This window comes from Pseudorca crassidens, chromosome 5, assembly GCF_039906515.1.
Source record: "Pseudorca crassidens isolate mPseCra1 chromosome 5, mPseCra1.hap1, whole genome shotgun sequence".
Lineage (NCBI taxonomy): Eukaryota > Metazoa > Chordata > Mammalia > Artiodactyla > Delphinidae > Pseudorca > Pseudorca crassidens.
In genome coordinates this window covers 19,678,425-19,699,616 of record NC_090300.1, presented here as the reverse complement: position 1 = coordinate 19,699,616, position 21,192 = coordinate 19,678,425, and the positions used below count along the sequence as shown (strand labels likewise).

At 37.1% G+C, this 21,192-nt stretch overlaps 1 long non-coding RNA gene across 5 annotated transcripts in view; it reads right to left on the bottom strand.

Annotated features, from left to right (window-relative positions):
* LOC137224680 (uncharacterized) overlaps positions 1-21,192 on the bottom strand; it is a 307,310-nt gene that overhangs the window by 268,972 nt on the left and 17,146 nt on the right. For all 5 annotated transcript variants that reach the window (XR_010943431.1, XR_010943430.1, XR_010943429.1 and 2 more), the window contains exon 2: positions 20,500-20,637. This is a non-coding gene — a long non-coding RNA (uncharacterized lncRNA). The remainder of the gene's footprint in view (positions 1-20,499; positions 20,638-21,192) is intronic.

Genomic DNA, 21,192 nt, shown 5'->3' with positions numbered 1-21,192 from the left:
TTGATATTCATTCAATCATATCATTTTGCTGTATTCTTATTGCTGTCTGAAATTACATTTTTATTCCTTGTTCATTTAAGTTTGTATACTATCTAGAATTTTTTATAAACAATGCCAAAAATCTAGTTATTAGAGAATACCAGAAGAAAGGACTGATTTTTTGTTAAGTTTTCATTTAGAAGATCGACTTCAGGACACTTCAGTTTTTGAGTTTTACTTTCAAAATAAATAAAATTTATGAGGCTTTCAATGATGCTTTTTGTGGCATTTGCTTTCATAGTTCAAGATCCCAAGTGTTCCAGATAAATTGATTTAAGAATTAATGTGGAAAGATACAGGTGCTGCTGAATCATCAATGCACTCGCTCTTAGTCCTGCCTCGGTGCTGCCTTTGTTTACCCTGGAGTTTTTTCAGTTTGAAATGCTACAACCATTAATTGTGAGAAAAGATGTTTGTTTTCTCATCGATCTCCCCGGAAAGCAGGATTGAGACTCTGACACTGCTGTTACATCTTTCTCCTAGGTTTACTGCTGGGAGTTTATTTTTAGCATTTTGTTTCTCCTAGAAATTGGAGTGCTGTTGTTTCTCTCTTCCTGGAAAAACTGCGGGCTTATACTTCCTTAGCTTACCTCCAGCATGGCCTCCTAGATCAACTGTGAAACGGTTTCTTTCTGGCTCCCAATTTTCATTTCTTAAGAGACTTATGTTTTAGGTGCAAATTTTGTAATACATGATACTCCTACACGAGCAGAGCCTCTTCTGAGTAGTAGTCGGAACACAACACAGACTCAGACACACACATCCACACGTGTGTAAGCACCTTGTATTTGGAATGTTTGTTTCATATCCATGGAATATGCCATCTTATTTACATCTGGATTTGAACTTGGGGTTCATGCAGGACCTCTGGTGAAGGCCCATAAACCAGGTGACCACAGTTCTACCTTCTCTGTTCCTTGTCAGCTTTGTTCATTCACACATTCTGACTGGACTCAATGTGTTTGAGCTTGTGACCCCTGCCTTAGGTGTTCTGAAGCAGGGCAGGAAGGGCAAGTGCATCTAGAGGAAGAAGGAGGTGTGAGTTTGTCTTGTACCCGGATAACTAATTCATAGGTGGGGGCTAACCTGGCTATAACAGCATTAAACAGGACGTTAGAATCTCATGGTCAGAAGCATAAATGAGATAAAGGATTCTTCCACCTGTATACTTCCGTGACTCACTCATTTTTTTAAACTGAAGTATAATTGCTTTACAATACTATACAAGTTACAGGTGTACAGTATAGTGATTCACAATTTTTAAGGTTACACTCCATTTATAGTTATTATAAAATATTGGCTATATTCCCCATATTGGACAATATATCCTTGTAGTTTATTTTATACCTAATAGTCTGTACCTCTAAATCTCCTACTCCTATACTGTACCTCCCCCCTTCCCTCTCCCTACCGGTAACTGCTAGTTTATTCTCTATATCTGTGAGTCTGCTTCTTTTCTGTTATATTCACTAGTTTGTTGTATTTTTTAGATTCCATATATAAATGATATCATAAAGCAAAGGAAATAAAATCAAAAACAAACTAATGGGACCTAAACTTAAAGCTTTTGCCCAGCAAAGGAAACCATTGACAAAATGAAAAAACCTACTGAATGGAAAAAAGTATTTGCAAATGATATGGCCAATAAGGAATTAATATCCAACATATATAAACAGCTCATACAACTCAACATCAAAAAACAAACAAACAAAAAAACAATCTGATTTTAAAAATCTACATCAGCAAATCTAGAAACAATAAATGCTGGAGAGGGTGTGGAGAAAAGGGAACCCTCTTGCACTGTTGGTGGGAATGTAAATTGGTACAGCCACTATGGAGAACAGTATGGTGCTTCCTTAAAAAGCTAAAAATAGGGGCTTCCCTGGTGGCGCAGTGGTTGAGAGTCCGCCTGCCGATGCAGGTTCATGCAGGTTCGTGTCCCTGTCCGGGAAGATCCCACATGCCACGGAGCGGCTGGTCCCGTGAGCCATGGCCGCTGAGCCTGTGCGTCTGGAGCCTGTGCTCCACAACGGGAGAGGCCACAACAGTGAGAAGCCCGTGTACCGCAAAAAAAAAAAAAAAAAAAAAAAAGGAAAAAAAACCAACTAAAAATAGAAGTACCACATGTCCCAGCAATCCCACTCTTGGGCATATACCCTGAGAAAACCATAATTCAAAAAGACACATGCACCCAATGTTCATTGCAGCTCTATTTACAGTAGCCAGGACATGGAAGCAACCTAAGTGTCCATCAACAGATGAATGGATAAAGAAATGTGGTACATATATATAATGGAATATTACTCAGCCGTAAAAAGAAACGTAATTGAGTTATTTGTAGTGAGGTGGATGGACCTAGAGTCTGTCATACAGAGTGAAGTAAGTCAGAAAGAGAAAGAAAAATATCGTAAATTAACACATATATGTGGAATCTAGAAAAATGGTACAGATGAACCTATTTGCAGGGCAGGAATAGAAAGGCAGACATAGAGAATGGACATGTGGACACAGGGGGAGGAAGGGGAGGGTGGGATGAATTGGGAGATTAGGTTTGACATAAATACACTACCGTGTGTTAAACATATAGCTAGTGGGAACTTGCTGCATGGCACAGGGAGCTCAGCTGGGTGCTCTGTGATGACCTAGGTGGGTAGGATGGGACGGGAGGGAGGGAGGTCAAAGAGGGAAGGGATATATGTATACATATAGCTGATTCACTTCACTGTACAGCAGAAACACAACATTGTAAAGCAATTATACCCCAATTTAAAAAAAAAAAAACCTGTATGATAAAACGAAAAAAAAAAAAAATGGGCAGAAGAACTAAATAGACATTTTTCCAAACAGGAGATGCAGATATCCAACAGGCACATGAAAAGATGCTCAGCATGGCTAATCATCAGAGAAATGTTAAGTCTCACTCATTTTTCACAGAACTTACAACAGAAAAATGCACGTGTAGTATGGGAAACCTATGCCATAATGAACACGCAACAGTTAAATATTAGACCCTAACTAGGGGTTTCTCTGTAGTGTAACTCAGTAAGCAACAGGGAGTACAATGTTTCTGCAGTGGAGGAGTTACTCAGGGTACAGCAAATCCAGAAGTTGTTCTGCCCAAATCCAGAACAGGATGAGACATTCTCAATGAAGAACCAACCAGAGTCCTGGAATACTGCACTAACACAGAGACATCATTTCAGGAGAATAAGTAGCTAGGGTGAGCATTTTGTTAATAACGCTGGGAGCAGAAAGAACTTCATTAAGCTTTGTGTAATTCTGAGCACAGGTAGCTGTAGCCATAGACCGACATTACTTAGAGCCTAATTCTGAGTAATTGACGATGGAGAGAGAATTCTCTATAACTAGTGATTAAGTCAATGACATAAAAAAGCAGCCTAGTGGGGATGAGTTGAGTATATAAATCCAGAACAAAAAACAAATGAGAGGGTAGAATATATAGTTTGATCAAGTCAGACATTTCTCTTCTATTCATGAAAGGGAGCTTTTGTATAGTTAAAATGTATGTTTAAAACACACTTAAGTTAATTAACCTAAAAGAGCCCTGATATTCAGAACTCTCAACTAGGTTCTTACTCTAAGTCATTATCAAATATCTCCCAGATGCTTCAATGGAAGAAAACTACACTTGTTATGGGTTTTTCTTGTCACCTGACTTATACCTGGTTACAGGTGGCTTATAACCCAGAGATACTAAAAATTGCAGGACAAAGTTGGCACGGACTAGAGTGAAACACTGCAGGCACACAATTTAAGGTGACATTCACTCTCAGGTCATACAGGTACAGGGTCAGCACCCACCTTAAATTGTGCATCCCAGGTGCCTCGTACGTGTCACTTTAGTCCTAGTTCAAGCTTTGGGTGCTCTCCCCATATTCACCTTTTTCATAAAGTTCAAGTGGGGCATATTTGGTGCCATTACCACTATTTTCAGGAGAAAGCTTGGCCGGAAGAACTGGATTCTTCACCTGCATCATTGCCAACGAGCCTCCTTCCAGCCCCGGCTGTTCTGTGAGACAGACAGGCAATGTCAGCTGCCTTATTCCACCCACCCCAGCAGCTGCCTGGACCTGCTCCAGGCAGCACACAACAGGGGTGTGTGTGTGTGTGTGTGTGTGTGTGTGTGTGTGTGTGTGTGTGTGTGTGTGTGTGTGTGTGTGTGTGTGTGTGTGTCTGTGTGTCTGTGTGTGTGTGGTATGTATTAGAGAAATGCCTTCGAGACTTGTCATGACCTAAGCTGTTTAGACATTTTTCTGTAAATCTGTTTATAATGTATCCTTATTGGATGATGTAACGCATATACTTTTCAAAGCAATTAAAAATGTCTATCAGCTAACAATCTGATATCCCACTCTTGAAAAAAAATTTAAAGACCTAAAAAGATTATTTTACTAAATTATGTACTTTTTGAGCTGAAAGAAAACCTAGCAAGCTTCTTTTTACCCCTTTAATTTTAGATGCTTTTAAAAGTTGTATTTGATTGCAGAAAAAATTTTTATTTTTTTTATAGAAGTATTGTGAGAAATTTTCAAATGTCCTTAATGATTCAATTAAACGTAAATAGGTGAGAGTCTACAATGTACCAGGAAAAATGAAATTAGAGTTAAGGGATATAATACACATGTCTTTCGAGGGTCACAGTATAGGGGAAAAAAATGACAATTCTCAAACCGAATGTGACTTGATTGTACAGAAGATACTGAGAAGTTACTGAGTCAATACCAGTTACATCAGAAAACTGTCCAAGCAAAAGACACTTTGACCTTATAAAGAATCGAAATTACTCTGAGTGATTCTATTACCTGAAACAGGATAATGTGAGCACAGGGAAGTAAACCAAAGATTTTTATCTGGGATGATTATGAACCTATTATCTAGCAGTATTTTCAATTGGATACTTTCAAGTACATAAAAGCAATAAAGTTAGAAGGGTAATATATATTTTCTACATTAAACGAGTTTCAAGAAGGAGTGAGTATCTTTTTTCAAGACCTAGATATTATCTCATAGCATTAGTAATTCAACATCCTATGATCAACCTGACAATATAAAATATATCATGAGAGAGTAACTAGTGGTAAATGGCTTGGGTTTCACTCAGTTGAAAGTAATGAAGAGAATACACTATCTTTTTAGGAAACTTTTGCAGATAAGCAAACCATCCTTCTCTCAGAAGTCATGTAAAATCAGTGTTTCTGAGTTACATTCCATATATTCTCACATTGTTACATACTAATTGACATAAAATCAACAAGGCAACATACCCATTAGAATGTATTTATAGAAGTGTCAAATTTAAGGTTTAAAAATACTACTTCAATCACTTCAAATTAAAAAGATGATGATGCCTGAAATGTTAAGTGAAAGCTAATGGTTCCAATTTAAAAGCATGGGTTTTTCTCAGATTATATAAGCAATGCAGGCTTATTTTGGAAAATACAGAATTTTAGAAAGAAAGAAAGAGAGAAAAGAAGAAAGGAAGGTAGGCAAGCAAATGTACACGTACCCTCCCCATAGGGCAGATTTCAAGTGGCCAAAAAATTCTGTACATGACCAAGACTCATGCCTTTCTGCCTACCAGTAAATCAGAGATCTTTTTGTTTTGTTTTGTTTGCTTTTGATTTTCTACAATTTTCTTCTCCTTTCTACTTTTTCTAGCTTTATAACATCCTCCTATATCATACATTTTTTTAATGTGAGGTCAAAAAGTTTTAAACAGAAAGATGAATGGTCTAAAGGTAAATTAGTGGATTTAGATTCAGGGTATGGGAATTCTAGACCTGGGTTGCTCCATAAAGGAGTCTTAAAGTCTACCTGGTCTCACAGGGCCTTCAATCGAATATTCAGATTCCTTGGAAGCCCTCCAGACCCTTATAAACTTCATCCAATTTCTTGAAATTTTAAGAAATTTTCTATATATCATTTATCACTACATGATATTTTCTTACTTGTTTGCTTATTGTTTATATCACCAAACTAGAATGTGGACTCCAGGAGATCAGGACCATTCATTATTCATCTTGTTCACTGCTACATACCTATAGCACCAACACCTGATATGGAGTAAGAGGTCAATAAAAGCCTTATATAACCCAAATATAAGGTAAGATTTTTCCCCAAATTTTCTAGAAAAGAAAATAGCCATACATATATTTGAGTCCTTATACAGTCTCCCATGTTATGGACACTTTCATAAGCCATAAAATACTGCTTAGAACATTAGACAAAAAAGACCCAACGATTTTTTTTTCTAAAATTAATGCTAGTTTTCATGTTTACAAAGATAGTCTGTTAAAATCAGTATAAAAGAAGGCAAAGAAGGTTAACAATTTCAGTATTTATTCCTGGGTTTTGACATTATGTTTGCAAGGGTTGGAGACCATTATAAACAATGCTTTTAAAGATTACTTTAAAAAGCAATAAAGATTATCACATTATGAAGTTTAGGAATATAAACCTAGAGGAAGAATAAAAATGAAAATGAAATTGTACTAATGTGTGTGAATGGGAACCTTCAGTGTCCACATCACACACATAATCACATAGTGCTGTATCTCAGAACAACTGAGATATAAGTGATGCTGCTATGATAATTTAAAAATACTCTGGTGATCTCAAAGATGCATCTAAAGAGGCTGGGTATTTTTTAAGTGTGACTGAGGGAAAAAAACAATGTTTCTAAATTACTCTATTTAGATAAAATGTAATTTAAATATATGTGTGGCTAAAGTAATAAATTAAATTCTGTAAGTAGACAAGTCATTGTTTCATCAACATCCTTTAAAGTTTATATTTTCCCAGTGGACAAAAGACTTCTCACTGGAATAAACAACAAGTCCATTTTAAAGTACATCTTGGGCCTGGTGGCACAGTGGTTGAGAGTCCGCCTGCCGATTCAGGGGACACGGGTTCATGCCCTGGTCCGGGAAGATCCCACGTGCTGCGGAGCGGCTGGGCCCGTGAGCCATGGCCGCTGGGCCTGCGCGTCCAGAGCCTGTGCTCTGCAATGGGAGAGGCCACAACAGTGAGAGGCCCGCGTACCGCAAAAATAAATAAATAAAAATAAATAAATAAAATACATCTTGTTGGACATAGAGAATAGACTGGTGGTTGCCAGGGGTGATGGGGAGTGGGGGAGGGATGGATTGGGAGTTTGGGGTTAGCAGATGTAAACTGGTATATATAGAATGGATAAAGAGCAAGGTCCTACTATATAGCACAGGGAACTATATATAATATCCTGTGATAAACTATAATGGAAAAGAATATGAAAAAGAGGGTATATATATGTATAACTGAGTCACTTTGCTGTACAGCAGTAATTAACACAACATTGTAAATCAACTATACTTCAATAAAAAATAAGATAAAATACATCCTGTTATATACTGTGTGGTATTTCTATATGAAATTTTATTCTTTTCAGTTCTATATAATACTAAACTATCTTTAGCTATTGCTTCTCAGCTATTTCTTCTATTGTCTTTTTCTAAAACTCCTAGTAAACAGTTTTGGAGTCTTTCTATAGCATATCCATGTCTAACTGCTATTTCATATATATTTTTCAGTGTCTTACCTCCTAGGGCTAGATTTCCCAGTACCTTTTTCCTATCATTTTTAAATTTCTTCTTTAACTGCATTTAGTTTTGAATTAATCCTGTTTATCTTTTTCTATAATAGTGCTTTTCATTTCCAAGGTTTTTACTTGATTTTTTTTCATATGCTACTGGTTTGGTTTTTCATAATTTTTATATTCTCAAGATTGTTATTCTTTCTTTTATCTCTCTGCAAAATCTTGTTAAAATCTCAAACACAGGGCTTCCCTGGTGGCGCAGTGGTTAAGAGTCTGCCTGCCGATGCAGGGGACACGGGTTCGTGCCCCGGTCCGGGAAGATCCCACATGCCGCGGAGCGGCTGGGCCCGTGAGCCATGGCCGCTGAGCCTGCGCGTCCGGAGCCTGTGCTCCGCAACGGGAGAGGCCACAGCAGTGAGAGGCCCACGTACAGCAAAAAAAAAAAAAAAAGAAAAAAAATTAAAAATTAAAAAAAAATTTTAAAGACAATATACAATACATTTCTCAACGGGATAATGCCAACTATAAGTCTTGGTATTTGATAAATGTACACAGTATGTCCAACCATAAGTTTGAATGGAGGATAGAGCTGGGAGAGATGTAACTAATTGCTATCGATTTTAAAATTGGGAGGAGAGTGGTGAAGGAAAGGGGAGAATTATTAGCTGTTTTGTTTATTTAGTTCCCTGTGGCCAGAGGGATGTGGTCGCAACTTAGGGGAAATAGCATATATCTTGTGAAATAGTACAAGATCACTTATATAGACAGTAAATGCCAGAGGTTAATTTTGCAGAGCTAATTATGTAATTTCAGAATGTAGAAAACTTGCTCACAGACCTAGGCGAATGCATAACATCACAGTTCTTTTCAGAAGAGAAAGACTTTTTTTTTCTTTTTTTTAAAAGAAGCAGCGTCTCCATGGCAACCATAAAGGCAAATTTCGCTTTGTGTATATATTACAGCAATACCAATAACAGCTGGAGCAGGTTGAACAAAAATGGCAGGGGAGCAGGAGCTGGGGGATCTGGAGAGAAGGTGAGTAAAGAAAATGACAGCTAAACTGGAAGCTGTGTGACTTTAGACTGCCTTGATTCATTAGAACTGCAGTTGAAGAAATCAGACTTTAAGACCTATTGTTTTCAAAGATATTTTCCCTCTATCCTCTTCAAATCAAAGGTGAGACAAACTATTATGCCATTTTTAGAGAAAAATAAATGACTTGAATTATGTATATTTTTAAAATCAGTGGGTATTGATAAATAAAAAAATATTTTTAAAAAATCAATGTGTCTGACAAGAGTCACACAGAGAAAATGAAAACAGACAAAGATGTCCAGGCTCGGATAATGAATTAATGCAAAAGGAAAGCTGTACCGTTAAGGAATTTCTTTTCACATTTCAAAAAAAAAACACCGTATGATGCACGTCTATATAGCAAAGAAATGAGGTATTACTGAATCACTTGTTGGTGGATTCTAACATTAAAAGCAGTGCACCAATGGAGGGCAGTAGCTTTATCTGCTGAATGAAACCTTACTTTTATATCTACTTTGTGGCTAAAAATATGTATAAAAATTTTAGTTCACTTTTTTTAGGTGTGTGGGAAAATAATTCTAATTAAGATAATAGGATTACCTACAATAATTTTTAAATACTTTTTAAATTTTGAGATCATTCAGGTTGGCAGTAGATGTAAAAACTAATACAGATCCCATGTACTCTTTACTAGGTTTCCTCTAGTGATAACATCTTGCAAAAATATAATGCAGTTCACAAGCAGACACTGACCCTGACGTAAACCACAGATCTTATCCAGATTTTCCCTGGTTTTACTTATAGTTGTATTGGGGTATGTGTATACTTAGTTCCATGTAATTTTACTACCTGGTGTAGATTGTGTATCTACCACCACAGTAGTGACACAAAATAGCCCTCTCACCACCAGGATCCCTGGCATTGCCCTTTTAACCACATCTACTACCTTCCCACCCAGTTGCCCTATTCCGGACCAATAACAAACACTAATCTGCTCTCCGTAATTTTGCCATTTCAAACATGTTATATAACTAAAATCTGTGCCTAACCTTTTAAAAATGGCTTTCTCCACTCAGCATAAATTATTTGAGATCTATCCAAGTTGTTGTGTATATGAACAGTTCATTCCTTTTTATTGCTGAGTAGTATTCCATGGTATGGATATACCACAGTTTGTTTAACCATTCACCTGCTGGAGGACATCTGGGTTGTTTCCAGTTGGATGCTATTATAAATAAAGCCACAGTGAACACATGTATACAAGTTTTCATTTCTCTGGGCTAAATGCCCAAGAAGAGTGCAGTAGTCTGGCCATATGGTAATTGCACGTTTAATTTTATAAGAACTTGCCAAACTGTTTGCAAGAGTGTTTGCTATTCTACATTCTCAACAGCAAGGTACGCATGATCCTTTCCGACATAATTTTAACAAGCTAATTGTCTCATCAGAGCAATGGAATTAAGACTGTTTCCTGTTTTCCGAGTTTTTATTCTCAGTCCGCCTGGGTTCAAGTCCTGGCTCTGTCACTTGATAGCTACGTGATTTCAGAAAAGTTATTCTTCCACTCAGCCTCAGTTTCTCCATCTGTAGAATGGTAATAATAATACACCTATCTCACAGGCATGCTATGAAGGTATAGTAATAATTATTATTGTTTGAGTTATTATTTATGGTGTAATTAATACAATTGTAAAGAGGTAAAAAGAGGTATATATGAGATTAATGAGAAACACCACCTATTTTATTATGCTACTTTTTACAATGTCTGTGTAAGGAAAATATTCTGAGAATGTCTCTAAGCTGTGATATGATGATGATTTTACACAGAAATCCTTTCACACTCAAAATTTATTACATTGTTGACCCACAGTGAAATAGTGGCAAAATAACTATGTTTTGAAATGTAGGAAAGTAATAGAGCTAGTTCTTCAAATTATAAAGCACACTTTCATAAGCCTGAGGTATGGAGAAGTTCGATTTTATTGAAAGTTGATTGGATGGGAAATAAGATGGCTCTCGGGAGCAAATGGAAGCAATAAAAGATGGCAAGATGCTGATGGTGCATTGGAAGACCGGTTCCTCCTGCCACCACTTACTACTTCTAAAGAGAGGCAAAAAGAATAAAGTGTTGACTTTTTAAAGCTTCTATCAAAAAAAATCATTTCAAAGGAAATGATAGTGAGTGTGAGTGTGTGTGTTTGCCAAAACAGAATACAATGCAAATAGCTATAATGTTTATGTCTTGCTATATAAATTTAATACAAATAATTTTATATTTACAAAAATCACCACCCCAATTAACTTTGAAAACGTTTCTACTTTCATCTTTTATTTGAATTTTAAAAATAAACTACTTTTAATTTCCACTTCAATTTGAAGTGTCCTCTGCTTCGGTGGGGGGGGGGTTGTTATTGTTGTTTGCGGTTTTCCTTACTTTGGTTTGGCTTCCAAGAAAGTTAAGGTATTAATTCTCATATTAGAAGTATGAGAGCACCACTTTTAGAGGACAGCTAAGCTCAATACAACAGGGATCATGTGTGCTGAAACTTGGCTTACCCAGTTTTCCATTGGCGTGCTAGAGGATTTGAGAAAGTTATTAAAGCATAGTTTTAACAGTCTATTAAATTGTGGCACCCATAAAGTGGTAAGCAGATTTTCAGTTTTCTTGTCTTTTTAATTGATCGTTCTATAGAATTTAGCTCCTCCTTGTCTCAATTTAAAGTTCACCAAACATACTTTGCTAGATATTTTTTTTCAATAGGCCATTTGTTGATTTTTTAAAATGTAAGATTACTTCTCTGATTTATTAAAATAACACTCATTTTCATATTAATTCTTTTTCCCAATAGGGTTTAAACAAACTATTTCATATTATTTCTTTCTTATATTTCACTTACATGTTTTAATTAAGATGTTTTCAACTATAAGTAACAGAAAAATCATCTCTAGATGACTTATAAAAGGAGGTTCTTTATTATTCATATAACACAAAGTTCAAAGCAGGGCAGCCCCTGGTTGGTTATCTTAGTGGCTCCACAATGTCATAAATGCCCATCTTCTCATTTGTTCACTTTGTCATTTTTGATATGTGAACTCATTCCCCTCATGGTCACAAGATGACTGCAATAGTGCCAGGCATAACATTTTCAGAAACCAATGTCAAAAGCCAGAAAAGGAACATTTCTCTCGTGTTTTTTTTTTTATCCAGGATGAGAAACTTTTCTCGAAGATCTCTTCTCTGTCTCCTTGGCCATAAATGGGTTACCATGACCAAAACCAAACCAATCCCTTGGTCCCAGACAATGCTATCAAAATGACAAGCTTAGGTAATTATGAAAGAGGGATGGAGAACATTAGACTAGAGAAAAGCCACCAAAAAAAAAAAAAAACCTAAAAAACAAACAAATAAAAACCACTCATGTCTAACACATTATTAAGGGCTTGAAAGCCAAAAAACTTGGGTGAGCTTTATGACTATATAAACTAAACCTCTGAGCTTTGGTGGGTTTTTTTTTTTAAACCCACCGAATTGCCTTCTTTTTATCTTTTTTTTAACCCATCCAATTCCCTTCTTTGAAATTAATATATAAATAAGACACCTAGCTCATCAGAGAGATACAATATATGTTAATCTCCTCCTTTCCCTGCAAATGTGCAAAATAAAAATAAATTAACAGATAAGGCTAAATAATATGAATTTTAGAGCTTGAATAGCCTAGATTTTCTGATATTCCTTTCAAACTTGGCAAGGAACTCCTAACATGATTTTGAAGAGTCTACAGCAATGACAATGCTTTAGTGTATAGAATTTTAATTTTGTTATTTAAAATCACTTATAAAAGTTGCACCATCTGTTTAAAAAAATGTAGGTGGATGCAGTATATATGCAGAACAAGAGATAGACAGTCTCTTAAACCCTGTAATTTTTGTCACCATTTATTCATTTTATTTACAACAGATTCACATAACATTTATACAGTATGCTAGATATCATTCTAGATGCTGGGAGTTAAAACAAAAACGGAGAGGCAAAGTTCCCTGCCTTCTGCAAATCACCTTCAAATTCTTGCTTATACCAATGAGTATTGATTTAATTTAAAAGTTTCAAACTAATGCCTTATCCCTGAAACTCAACTGTTTCATTACACTCATTTTTCCTATGTACCAAATACCAAAATAAAACAAAATTCCAACTCTTTTAGTTGCCTTCCTCCAATTTATCACTAGATGGCGCCCAAAGAATCTATATCCTTACAATTGGGGAAAAAAGTACAACTATAACAGCAACTCTTCAGTGTAAAACGGACAAGGTCTCTGCTGACTGTTTAGTTTCTATTTTATTTATCTGTTATTTGGGCAAAGATGCACAGATGTTTTTCCTTATCACTTGGCACTCACAGTAAATTTTAAAAATAGTCTTTTGAGGTCCACTACAATTTTGTAAAGCCCTTTCCTTCACAGTAAGTCATTTCTATTCCTTTATCTTATACAACAGTAATTATTTATTTTGCCCTTTTCTTATTGAGACATACACTGCTCTGCTTCTTTAGAAACAGTTGGGTCATTCTATTCTCTCGAGAATTAGAGTTACCAAATGTCATTCCTGTATTCCCTGCCTAACACTCTGCCATGACTTTCTTCAAAGTATATCCTGGAAAATTCCCCACTGCACTTCTGCCTTACAGCTATTTTGGAGTTTTTACAACATTTATAACTTTTTTAGGTGTTTATACCATGATAAAATCTAGGGAACCAAAATATGTATATTTGCTCTCATGAAAAATGATTATCATTTCCCAAGCCCTGTCTAGGGAAGGGAAGAAAAAAAAACAACACACTGGAAAGAGAAATTAATTTGGCTGTGAATCAAATTCCAACCAAAGAATTATGAAACCTTTTTTTTTTCTCTCCTCTGTATTCTCTACTAAAACTTGGGGAAACTCCTCTGTCCAAATAATTAGTCAAGGAGTAACTGATGATTTATTGAAATTATGTTTGTAGGTATAATTTTAAAACATGTGCATTGGTGTATGAATGCATATATATTTACACACACACACACACACACACACACACACACACACACACACACAAAATCTTTCTCTTTGTCACCTCCAGCCAGTGTCACAGTCACTCAACTATAGGACCAGAGCTCTTCATGGGACCTCACTTTACACACTTGAATCAGGGTCTTGGATCCATTTTCCTAACCGGTTGTTTTTCTTGTCTAAGGATTATGCCCTTAGCTGAAAGTTCACCATTTTCCTCTCGTATATGGACCATAATTAAGGATGCTTTTCACAGACAAAATCTTCCTTGGACCCAGATGTTGTTCCTCCTGCTTTTTTTTTTTTAATAATTATTTATTTTATTTATTTTGGCTGTGCCAGGTCTTACTTGTGGCACACGGGATCTTTATTGAGGCATGCGGGGTCTTTTTAGTTGCAGCATGTGGACTCTGAGTTGTGGCATGCATGCAGGATCTAGTTCCCCGACCAAGGATCGAACTCAGGCCCCCTGCATTGAGAGCGCAGAGTGTTACCCACTGGACCACAAGGGAAGTCCCCCTCCTGGTCCTTCTAAATTGCACAGTCTTGCATGCCTGAGGTGGAGGTAGAGTTTCATACCCATTTATTTTACAAACTCAATGTGCCCTACATTTTTGCTCTTTATTTATGTTATCCATAACATCTCCTGGAGACTGAGGAACTGGCTTGTACTCGGGTTTTGAAATTGTTCGTTTGGTTTCTTCATCTCCATTTATTGTAGAAGGTATGAGGTGACCAGGGAGGTGACGGCAATGTTCAATTAAGACACACCCTTTAGGTCCATCCACCTCACTACAAGTCTGTCATACAGAGTGAAGTAAGTCAGAAAGAGAAAAACAAATACCATATGCTAACACATATATACGGAATTTAAGAAAAAAAAATGTCATGAAGAACCTAGGGGTAAGACAGGAATAAAGACAGACCTACTAGAGAATGGACTTGAGGATATGGGGAGCGGGAAGGGTAAACTGTGACAAAGTGAGAGAGGCATGGACATATATACACTACCAAACGTAAAATAGATAGCTAGTGGGAAGCAGCCGCATAGCACAGGGAGATCAGCTCGGTGCTTTATGACCACCTAGAGGGGTGGGATAGGGAGGGTGGGAGGGAGGGAGATGCAAGAGGGAAGAGATATGGGAACATACGTATATGTATAACTGATTCATTTTGTTATAAAGCAGAAACTAACACACCATTGTAAAGCAACTATACTCCAATAAAGATGTTTAAAAAAAAAAAGAATGAATAACTAAAACAACACAAACCTAAAAAAAAAAACCCACATCCTTTAGAAATGGAGGTGTAAAGCTTTTCTATGGAGAAAACACAATGGATTCTGGCACCTTATGTCTTTTTCCCTAATCACTTAGAAGGAGGAAATGCCCCTGACTACAAATGGAAAATTTAGAATCAAACAATCAAGGGCCTGTTTTTATTCATAAAATTTAAAAGATTGTAGAAACTCCTAGTTGGAAGACACACAGAGTCATGTATAGATTGGTTATCAACCCTGGCTGTGTAAGAGGATCCCTAGGGAGTTATACATTTCGAGCTCCACCTCAAATTACTGACTCATAATTTCCAGAGGTGGGCCCGGGAATTTGTACTTTTCAAAGCAATCTTTTATTTAACTGCAGGCAATCTGACCCTAGTTCATGGATTGGCACTCAAGAAAGGTAAGTCTGGACTCCTGACTTACTACCCCTGGCAAGTCTGCATCTTTGTTTTGCTCTCACAAAGCAAAGCATATGGCTATGGTGGCTAAGTGGTCCTCTGGTGCACAGGGAAGGAATGAGAAAATGTTCAGTGTCAAGCACTATGTTGGAAATGCTCGTGAGCATGGCTCCAGAGGCCAGACATCTTGTACTTATGATTCCTCCTCGGCCCCTTATTAACTGTGTGACCTTGGTCAAACAACTTAATTTTGTCTGTCTCAGTTTCCTTATCTGTAAAATGGAGATAATCGTAATAACCTCCTCACAGTTTTGTTATAAGGACTGAATAAGTGGATGCATGTAAAGCATTTAGCATAGTGCATGGCACTGAGTCCAGACAGTCCCTGACTTAACCATGGTTCAGCTTACAATTTTTTGATTTAGATGGTGTGAAAGCGATATGCATTCAACAGAAACTGTTGAATTTTGAATTTTGATCTTTTCCCAGGCTAGTGATAACGCAGTATGATACTCTTGTGATGCTGGGCAGTGGCAGCAAGCCGTAGCTCCCAGTCAGCTCTGCGATCAAGAGGGTAAATAACTGATACACTTAAAACCATGCTGCAGCCATACGACCATTTCATTTTTCATTCTCAGCACACTATTCAATAAATTACATGAGATATTCAACACTTCATTATAAAATAGACTTTGTGTTAGACGATTTTGCCCAAGTGTGGGCTAATGTAAGTGTTCTGAGCACATTTATGGTAGGCTAGGCTGAGCTTTGATGTTTGGTAAGTTAGTTGTATTAAATTCATTTTGACTTAATGATATGTTCAACGTACGATGGGTTTCTTGGGTCATAACCCCATTGTAAGTCAAGGAAGATCTGTATATGAGCAAAAAATGATATTCTTGCTGTGATTGTTATTTACTACTCAGGAAAAAACAAACTTGTGAAAAAGATATTATTATCCTAATTTAAGAAAAGAAAACTGAGGCTCATACAAATTAAATATCATGTCCAAGTTAAACAGAGCTGGAAAGTGTTAGAACTGAAATTCAAATCCAGACCTGATGACATCAAGCCCATACTCCTTACACCATAAGAAGCTACTTGAATACCTCAACTGATGGCTGAAACTACTACTTCCAAAGGCAAGAATTTTTTCATGGCATACTTCCGACAGATAATAGTAATAGTCTGATGCTGATTTATAAAGCAACTGTTGAAAGACCATTTGTTGAATCCTTACAAATGCCAGCTGCTACATGTAGCACTTCAGATAACATTGTTGACTGATTTGATCATTATGACAACCCTGCAGGTTAGCTGTTATTTTCCCTATTTATCAGACAAGGAAATTGAGGCTCAGCATGGTTAAATATGTTGCCAAACTTATACAATTAGTATGTGGCGGAACAGGTGTTTGAACCCCTGACTTTCCAACTCCATCATTTGTGTACTTAGCCACTTTCTTGAGCCTCCGTTCACTGCTTCTGGTTTTTCTTAAGATGCTAATGAATTAAACACTTAGTTCTCTAGGTCAAGTTAACGTTTTGGTTATTTGGAAAAAGAAATGAAGTCATTATTTCCTAAGTTAAAATCTAAATTCCTTCAACACATCCAGACAGTGGACATGACCTCATTTTGAAGTCTTTTCGCCACCGAAGTCACTCCTCTCTGAATATGCAATTGACGTATTGGTCACTCAAACTGTGATGTGCTGAACTGTACCAGAGAGAGAGAGAGAGGGGACACCAAGCAGAGTCGGAGGCCCACTCTGACTTCCGCCCACAGGCAATAAGTGCTTCTAAATAGGTCCACACAGATGATTTATTGTCATATTAGTATTGTAGCCTGTTTTCTGTTTTAAAAGATAACATTATAAAGGAGGCTTTTTTAAAATTTGTTTTTCAATTATTTCTACCTTTGTGGTTTAAAGATAGCCTGGGGTAAACCAAAAAATTAATATTTGAAATTTTTGTGCTAATTTCTTCACAAGCAATTTTTTGTTCAAACTTAGGTTTCAGACCAAAATGTATAATCTTTTAAAAGAGGGGATACATTTTCCATCCAGATGGGATATTGTTAATCAAAGACTATTTGGGTATATTGGTAGTTATGTGATGGATCAGAAACCTGTTCTCACTCTTACTTGATATCCACCTGTACAGAGAAATGATGCAATATCCAACTAATATGAATCCTACCATTTCAGGTTTAATTTTGAGCTCCCTTTACTTCTTGAGGATAAATAAGCTTAATGTCCACATTTCATGGTTTTTTGCTTCTACAGGGTAAGTGGTTGCTGCCCAGAGTTTCCCTGAGACCATGTGAATTCTCTTAATTAAAAATGTTTGTGTTTTAGATTATGGAAAAAAAAAACTCTTTAATAGGCATAATAATGTAGTCTTCCTTTTAAAAGTTTTAGCTTCTTTAATTTTAAATCATATGGAGTTGACTCAAGTCTCTAGAAATTGTCACATTATTAATGATGAAGAAATACTTCATAGCTGAAAACAAATGCGGTCATCTTTGGAAACTGATGAGATGTTTGAAGAAAAAAAAAAAAAAAAGACACTGGTATGGATCTAGAAATCATTCAGATTCTTTCTCATGGTCCTATTCCAAGATGACCAGAGGGTTGGATGCAGGGAACCAATCTGTCCTGGTTACTTTTTCATGAGAATTTCCACTGATCAGTGAGAAAAATGTGTCCAGTAATATGAGCAATGAAAAACAACATAGTTAGTGGAACTGTTGTTTAGTCTCCATGCCTTATCTTGACCAGCTTCAAAATATCATTGCATAATAAACTCTAAATTACTCATACAAAATCTCCACAATTTCTAGAACTTGCTTGGGAATTAAGGATTAGTAGCCCAGATTCTGACATTGATCTTTCTGTTTCTTGGACATTTAAATTTAAAGTTTGTTTTAGATTTGTTTAAAAAGTATTTTTGTAGTAGAAACTCTAGGTACTTTGGTCATTTCCTAACCTACTGGTGAACTTTTGAGTTACCACCTCCATATCCAGTCCTTCAAATTTTCTCTCCAACAGCACCCAGATATTCCTTTAAGGAATTCAATCGATTTCTAACTTGTACCTTTGACCCAACTCACCCCCATTATCAGAGTGGTTATTTCCGGGAAAACACATGTGACTCAACAAGAGCCAGTGAGAGAATGAATCCTATGGCTTGGGTGGGGACCACAGGATACTCTAAAGCAAAGAGAGATGAGGTCCTGAGGGAGAGCCAATAGCTTCTGGGAGGCGCCATGTGGCCTAAACCAACACTTCAAACCAACACCAAAACCAACACTTCAGGAAAGAGAAACAGAAATTGGAAAAATGCTGATATGTGTTAAGGCTTTGGACCAAGCTTGACTCCTCAGTTATGTGATCCATTAAATTAATTTTGTTATTTAAATCCCCTTTAATCACATTTTCAACAGCTTGTAGATAAATTTTCTGAGCCTCAGTCTTTTTGGTCGTTGTTCTTCTTTTTAATCAGTAAAGGGATGTTAATATTACCCACCTCATCAGGTATTTGTGATGATTGAATCAGATAACATCCGTAAAGCAGGTCGTATGTGCTGAGTATTCAGGAACTATTTAATCCTGCTTCCTTTCTTTTCCTCTCAACTCACAAACTTCTGGGTACTGATGTGTCAGATCACTGAATGATCCATCGACCCAGGGTGTTTTCAGAGAAGGGAGTGGTGTGGGATAAGGAGTGAAGTCATTACCAAGGCCACAGTTCCCAGTGCCTCTCCTTAGACCTGACCCTACCCTACTGTCTTTCCCAGGTAGCATTAGCGGTCAGCCAGGTTGATGTATGTCTGGTAGAAAAACACTGACAGCTCCTCAAGGTAAGTGGTAAAACAAGTAGCTAGACAAACTGGATTTTTCTAAGAAGGACATCACAGAGGGGCAACATTTAAACACCAATGGATATTCTGTTTTCCTGGGATATCAAACTTACTCAAGACAATACATTTCTAATGCAGATATTTAAAGATGGCTCTTAAAATTTTAGGAAGCTAGTGATTAAAAAGATGCCCAGTCTAAGCTATGTCAAATAATTACACTTAACTGTGAGGTAATTTTTTCATTCATTACACAATTTTGGAACAGGAAGAGATGAGCTCATTCAAATTCTTGTTTGATAAGAGGAGAGACAGAGGCCTAGAGTGGCGAATAGTGAGGTGACTTGCCCAAGCCCTGCAACCAGCTGAAAGCAGAGCCAGGTCTGCCAATGCCCAGTTAATGCTCTTTAAATAGATTGTGCTCCGCAACCCCCCGGCCTCTGCTTAGCAGACTCCACTTCACTTTCCCTTACAAACCAAGTGTCTGGCAGACACATAGACACCCGTCGGGTCTAACAAGCATAGCCAGTTTTCCCAAAGGTGGCACAATTGCCATCGGCGAGTCAGCATTGAGTCTCACGGACACATTTCCCTGCTGTCGCGCATGGACCAAGCAACTCACGTAGCAGGGCACGTCTGATGTCTCATACAGGGTTGGTTTCACAACCTTGGCACCACTCACATTTTGGCTGGATAATTCTTTGTTTAAGCAGCAGAGGGTGAAGTAGGGAGAAGCGAGGGCACGTTGTAGGATGTTTAGCAGCATCCTTCTAACCTGCTAGATGCCAGTAGCATCGTTCCAGTTTCAAAAGCTAAAAATGTCTCCAGATATTGTCAAATGTCCCAGGCAAGGGGATGCAAAATCAATCCACTGACAGCCACTGCTATAGAGATGAGCCTTTTTGCACTGGGCTGTCCTGAAAATATTTTCCCTCGCAGTGCAGTTCTCAATGCAGGGAGGGGAAAGATTGGACATAAGATGTGATGTATGCTTGGGATTTGGAGTATCTCTTTTCAGGCAAATCAAAAAATTGTCAGTTCTACAGAACAGACTCTAATTCTTTACCTAATAGGTATTTAGGGTTGAGAGTGAAGACCAAACCTAAAAGGGTCCGATACCTTGTTATTATCACAAGAATAAGAAATTATACATTAAATAAGAAAAAAAAAACTGGGAAGATAACTCCTATAATACAAGGGGATAACCAAAGGGAGTCTATGGAAAATAAGGGATTGAAAACTCACACATACTAGGTCCCCTTCAAATTCCTGGGCTTTCCTTTTTCTTGGATGTCCTTACAGAAGGAGCATACAATGTTTTCTCTCCTGACAACGTCTGCCAAACTCCTCAGTGCCATGGGTGCGGAACTCTTAAGGCGGAAGCTGGATGAAATGACAGAAGAGAAAAAGGGTAACAGTGAGATGTAGAAATATGGAAAAAAAGAAACATGAGAGGAAGCAGAAGAAAAAAAATAAAAATGAAAACGGAGTAGGTATAAAGAAAAACTTGCCAGAGAATTCTAGCCCCAGTCCTAAACAAAATGTATTTTTTTAAATTAGACTTTCTCAGCATGGATTCTTTTGGGGGGAACTAATGTAAAATATTTCTCTTTCAGAAAGTCTTGCATCAAAACAGCAATTGCGTTGCTGTCATTTAGAATACTTAGCTATGTCAAATTCACATTATTAAATCTGATAGAACAAGAAATAATACCAAATACTGTATCAATCCTATATAATCAGTCCTTCTGAATATCATAATATGCTGCTGCTATTCCAAGCTGTCCTTGGAGATAGCTGCAGCCCAGCGATATACAAAAGGTTTCCCTTCAGCCTTTGTAATTGTCTAGGACAACACATTCTTACATTTTTAATCATCTAAAGCTTTTCAGATACACCAGCGTGCGCCTTCAATAGGACAATAAATGAGAACCAAGA